Below are 6,053 nucleotides of genomic sequence, written 5' to 3'. Positions count from 1 at the left end.
ATTTCCTCCACTTCTGCTGCATGTCTGTGCATTTTTCACCTTTCTGTGACCCTTGGAGTATTAAGAAACCTGTTAGGATTCTGACTGATTATTGATTTAACAATGAAATCATGGCACAGTTATAGATGAAACCATTTCCTGGGCTCTGAGCCCAGCTGGGTCAGTTGAGTCCTGATCTCACATTTCAGTTGTGTGAGATCTGCTTCATCACAGAGACGTTTCCCCTGTAAACCTCACATGGTTTCCCTTACATGACTGTCTGCGAGCCAAATGGGTCAAATGATCCAATATCTCTGAATAAATTCACAGATTGGAGAAAAAACACTCTCCTCAAGGCAGCTTCGTGTAAGTTCATTTCACTGCATGTTGCGTTGCGTGGTGTAATGTTTGTCTGAGGCTGTCGGATTGTGAGATAGAAGTGAGGTTGCACTGCAATCTGAATAGAAAATATATCATAAAATTAGTCTTTTTTCAGCTGGAATCTGCATTCAGGCGGCAATTGTAGGTCATTAATCTTATTTTTTAGACATAAACGCAGAAATGAAACAAGGGGTAAATAATGAGGTTATGTGTTAAAATTACCCATCTGCACTCCAAAACCCAACATGTTATGTTTTACAAAACATCAACAAAGTTACATCAAGAAAGTGTAGATTTTAACAGCAAAGTAATCTTCTCTAACACACAGTTCTGTTGTGAAAATCAACCAAATCTAAGTTCAAATATCAACAAACAAGTATGAAAACAAAACAAATCAGTAGTAAAATATCTCATGTATGGAGTCACTAATAGCAACACCTGAGAGGAAAATGTACATTTTGATTCTAGTTGATTTTCTTTACATCCATCCATCATCTATACACCACTTAATCCTCATTAGGGTGGTTGGGTCCTGGAGGCTATCTCAGCTGGCTTAGGGACAGGTCATCAGTCTGTCACAGGGTTACACATACAGACAAACAATCCCACTCACATTCACATCTACAGACGGTTTAGAATCACCAGTTAACCTCAGCATGTTTTTGGACTGTAGGAGGAAGCTGGAGAATCTGGAGTAAACCCACAACTGCACAGGGAGAACATGCAAACTCCATGCAGAAAGATCCAAGGCCGAGATGCAATCTGGGGGTCTTCTAGCTGCAAGGCCACAGTGCTAACCACCGAACCACTGTGCAGCCCTGTTTTACCCAAGGTTTAACTTTTTATTTATGTTTTTGTTTACTTCTAGTCAGGACTTCTAATGGAGGATGTGACATTAGCAAAGAAAGAGCTGTTAAATCACCTCTTGACCCCTAATATGTACCTTGTGACCTTTTAGAGGGGCGTGACCTTGAGGTTGGACACCATTGGCCTACATGGAGGAGCTAAAATTAATTTGAAATTCATTACAATAAATAACAACTGTAATAGTTTTACTAGGTTGTTACTACATAAAGCATATTTTGCTAATCACTACTTTTCGACTGTTGTTTTCATCACTTGAAGAGTTTGAACAGTTCAATAATTAGTGCTTCTGCAAATGCACTAATGGTAGAATAAATAAACATATTTTTTATTCTACCATTTATTCAATTCTGTGAGCTTTTTCAGTTTGGCTGTGTAGCAGTTTGTAGTTTTGTGTTACGTAACTAAATCGCCACAGACTCTCAAAGAACATGTTCTCATCTGCTCAGGCAGCATTTCTGCACATCCATATGTTGGTCTGGTTGAAGACTGTCTGCTGCTGTCTCCTGTCAGACGCTTTTTACACATGGCAGGTGTTTTCAGAAACTCAGGTTGCTTCACTTAAACTCTGAATTCTTTTCACACCTACAGCTCTTTTTTTCCTTCAGGGAATCAGCTTTCACGTGTAGTTCCACAATACCTTAACATTTAATTATTTTTATGGAGGTGAACCTAAAACTAAGCTTTGATAATGCCACAATATTAGAAAGTCATACATACATACATAATTTGTTAGAGTATTTTCAGAATAGAGTAAAGAATCAAACATTTAGGAAGCTATTTAATTACTATTTCTGCATTATTATTATTTATATAGCTACTAATCTAACCATTAATCTGTTAGCTTACTTTTAGCTAATTATTCCAAATGTTAGGTTTTTTTAGCATAGAATATTAAGGATTATTTAAAGTAGTTTAGCCTACATTTAGCTATTTCAACCAATAAATCAACTTTCAGCTATTTGTTTCAACTGTTTATCTGCTAGCCTACTTTTAGCTAGCGATTTAAAAAATTGCATCTTTCGGCCTACTTGTAGCTAACCACATAAACCATTTATATGTTTTCCCATTGTAGCCAACTATAAGAACCATTAATCTGTTAGCCCATTGTAGCTAACTACTGAAACCATTATTCTGTTAGCCCATTGTTGCTAACTATTTAAACCATTTATCTATCAGCCTTTTTGACTATTTATCTATTAACCTACTTTTTGCAAACCATTTCAACCATTAAGTGATAAGCCAAACGTGACCTAACTATTGCAGTATGTTTTTTTGTTAGCTTATTTTAACTATTTCAAGTGTTTCTGTATCTATCAGGGTACTTTCAGCTAACTATTTCAAAAATAGTCTATATATTTTGACCTACCTTTAGCTATCTATTTATCTTTCAGCCCATTTTAGCTAACTATTTTATACATTTGTCTTTTATTCCGTTATAGCTAATCATTTTAAATATTTATCAATCAGCCTACTTTCAGCTAACCAATTCAACCAATAAGCTATAAGTCAACTTTTAGGTAACTGTATCAGTTGCTCATCTATTAGCCTATTTTAGCTGACTATTTCTCTCATTATTTTCTCAGCAAACTATTAGCCAACAATTTAAGCTATTTATCCATTAGCCTGTTTTAGCTAACTATATCAACCGTTCACTTTTATTTAGTTATTTCACTCGATATACACCATCTGTAGCACCAGAAGGTGTATCCAAAATCCTACCCTATTTTAGCTAACTATATCACCTTTTCACCTTTATTTAGCTATTTCAACCATTTATCTATCTTTAGTTATTGTTTATATGGATCAATTATTATTATTATTATTGATCATCATAACTTACAAAATAATTTCTAATATGAAATTAACTACTTTATGTAATGTTGATTATTTTGTTTTGCAAAAAATATTTTACATTTTGTTGTTTTTTTTATGCACAAAACCTGAGTGTAAAAATAGAAGTTGTAAAATAAATGAAGTGGAAAGTAGAATATTTCCCTTGAAATGTTGCATGGATAAAGTATAAAGTGTCAGAAAAGGACAATATTCTAATTTTCCACCACTTGATTCACTGGACAGCTATCAGATGGCACAGTGCTTTTGTTCTCTAAATGAATCAGTCATCCGTCATGGTGACTGTGATTGTGTTTCTGCTTTGTGATTTTTCTTTTTCTAAGAAGTGAGCTGAAACTAACAGGTAACTGGAAGGAAGGAAACGAGCTTTAAAGGTCCTGCTTGTGATAATAAGGCTTCCTATTCACTTTGGCAGTAAAAAATCTATTTATGAGAGTCAGTTAAGATGTAAATTTAGTTTTCTAAAGACAATTAATTTGAAGAATTGAAGCAGAAGTTAGCAATCGTAATCATGTGGAAAATAATGAATCTTGATAGTTTGGATTTATTTACTGAATTAAATTTAAACATATACATTAATATTATCAAAAAAACATTTCAATACATATACTTATACACAGATAACTCATTTTTAGAACATTCTTTGCTCAACCATTTCTGATTTTTAGTATGGATATTTGTAAAGATATTTGTGAAATATTAGATTTATATATCAAAAACTTTCTGACGTTTTACTTTTTAAAACTGCCCATTGACCCACTTTCAGCAGGTTTTTTCTCACATTTAAATCTGAGGCTGATTGAACAACAATATCTGAGGAACTATTAAAGATAAAACTTGAAATATTCACTGTCATTTCTCTTCATGTCATTGATTGAGAATCTGTAAAATCGGACAAGCAGATCGAATAATCTTTGATTATGGGTGAGTTCCATCCATCCATCCATTCTCTATACACCGCTTTATCATCACTGGGATCGCGGGGGATGCTGGAGTCTATCCCAGCTGACTGGGCGAAGGCAGGGGACACCCTGGACAGGTCACCAGTCTGTCGCAGGGCTTATGGGTGAGTTATGAGTTCCAATATGAAAAAAGTGAAGCTGTCATGAAAAGTTCATCTTTAAGCTAATACATTTTTAAAAATGATAGTCAACTATGATATTTTCTGAACCACATGTAGCTGTATGTGACAATAACACAAAACTAAACATATAGAACAGTTTAATGTGAAATAGTTGACAAAATTCACAAACATGTACTAAAAAAGTTATTTTTGTTGAAATAACTGATTGACAAGTTCTGGCACGAAAACCAAAACAACAGTAGATAGTCTACTTCTGGAGTTTCAAAATTGTTGAAAATGGAAATTACTTTTTAAATAATATATATATCTTGGAAAGTATTTTATATATCGGTCTGAAATTTCAGAGATACCTTTTTATATAGTTCATGATATAAAAAGTATATCAGAGGTGGTCGAGCAGAAGGCTTCTAGTGATTTGAGCTGTGATGACCTAAGAGGAAATAATTCTTCTTCCCTCCATGTGACTCATCCTGAGAACACGAAGGAAACAAAGACCACAGATTTATTCTTGGACATGACACTGAAAACAGGCTATTGATCTTCCAGCATCCATTCATGTTCACTGACAGCTGAACAGGAAAAATAAACCTGCCGGCGGTTCATCAGGCTTCCAGTTAATAGGTTAACTCCAGCTATTGTCATTTTATCAGATAATTGTCTCAAACTCCATGAAAGCCAAACGCCATGACTTCCCATCCATTATGTCAGTCAGAACATAACACCCACCAACAACAGCAAACACCTCACACATGAATCACCGGGAAATGTATGCAATGTATATTGACTAACAGTAATTTATTCTTGATTTTTTTCCTGCTGATTAATAGAAAAATAAACGTCAACATTACATTTCAAGTCGAGTAAAAGTGCAAATACCACAATGTGAAAATAGTCCATTATAAGTAAAATATTATATTTAACATATTTATTGTTAAAAGGTACACAAGGAGTGTAATGTACTTTAACAACTGCCCCATAAATGTAGTACTATACTAAATAATTACAATTATTAGATTGTCAACATGTTTGTGGTTGTTGGACTTAACTAGCGAAGAGTACACTGAAAGATAAACAGTTGAAATGGTTAGCTAAAAGTAGGCTAATAGATATACAGCTAAAACAGTTAGCTAAGAGTCGACTAATACCTAAACATTTGAAATGGTTAGCTAAAAGTAGGCTAGCAGATAAATAGTTGAAATGGTTAGCTAAAAGTAGGCTAATAGATTAGCAGCTGAAATGGTTAGCTTAAAGTTTGATTATTTTTTTTATTTCAAATCAGCTTCTCACATTATCAAAATCAGGCAATTTACATGAGTGATTTGAAAAGGGGATGGATGAAGCAACGCTTATAAATTCCAACCCCTCACACACCACCAGACTTCCATATAGGACTACATTTTCCTGCCACACACAACATATAGACAAGACAAAAGACAGGCCCATTACACTTCAAACCCACACCACTGCCCCCTTTGAACACTGAAACATCTCAAATAGAACAATGGTGTCAATCGTCATTCTTTTAGGTAGATACACAATACATCGACGCATCTACTTATGCTAATACATACCAACAACATACAATGTTATACAAACACATTTTGGAAAAAAACGAGAGAACAGAAAAAGGAATAAATACATTCTTGTTACAAAAGCATTTTCTTGCTGTGGTAATCATGGGTCACCCATACCCAGGCCCATACACATTGTGAGTGTGCCTGTTTATGAAAGATAATAATGAAACAGTTGAAATGGTAAGCTAGTAGTAGGCTAATATAGAAATGACAGAAATTGTTAGATGACAGTAGGTTGACAGAAAACAGGTGAAATGGTTAGCTAAGTGTACACTAATTGATTAAAAAAACAGTTGACATTGTTACCTAAAAGTAGG

The sequence above is a fragment of the Acanthochromis polyacanthus genome, chromosome 21, assembly GCF_021347895.1.
Source record: "Acanthochromis polyacanthus isolate Apoly-LR-REF ecotype Palm Island chromosome 21, KAUST_Apoly_ChrSc, whole genome shotgun sequence".
Classification (NCBI taxonomy): domain Eukaryota; kingdom Metazoa; phylum Chordata; class Actinopteri; family Pomacentridae; genus Acanthochromis; species Acanthochromis polyacanthus.
Note: the sequence above shows the minus strand (reverse complement) of the source record.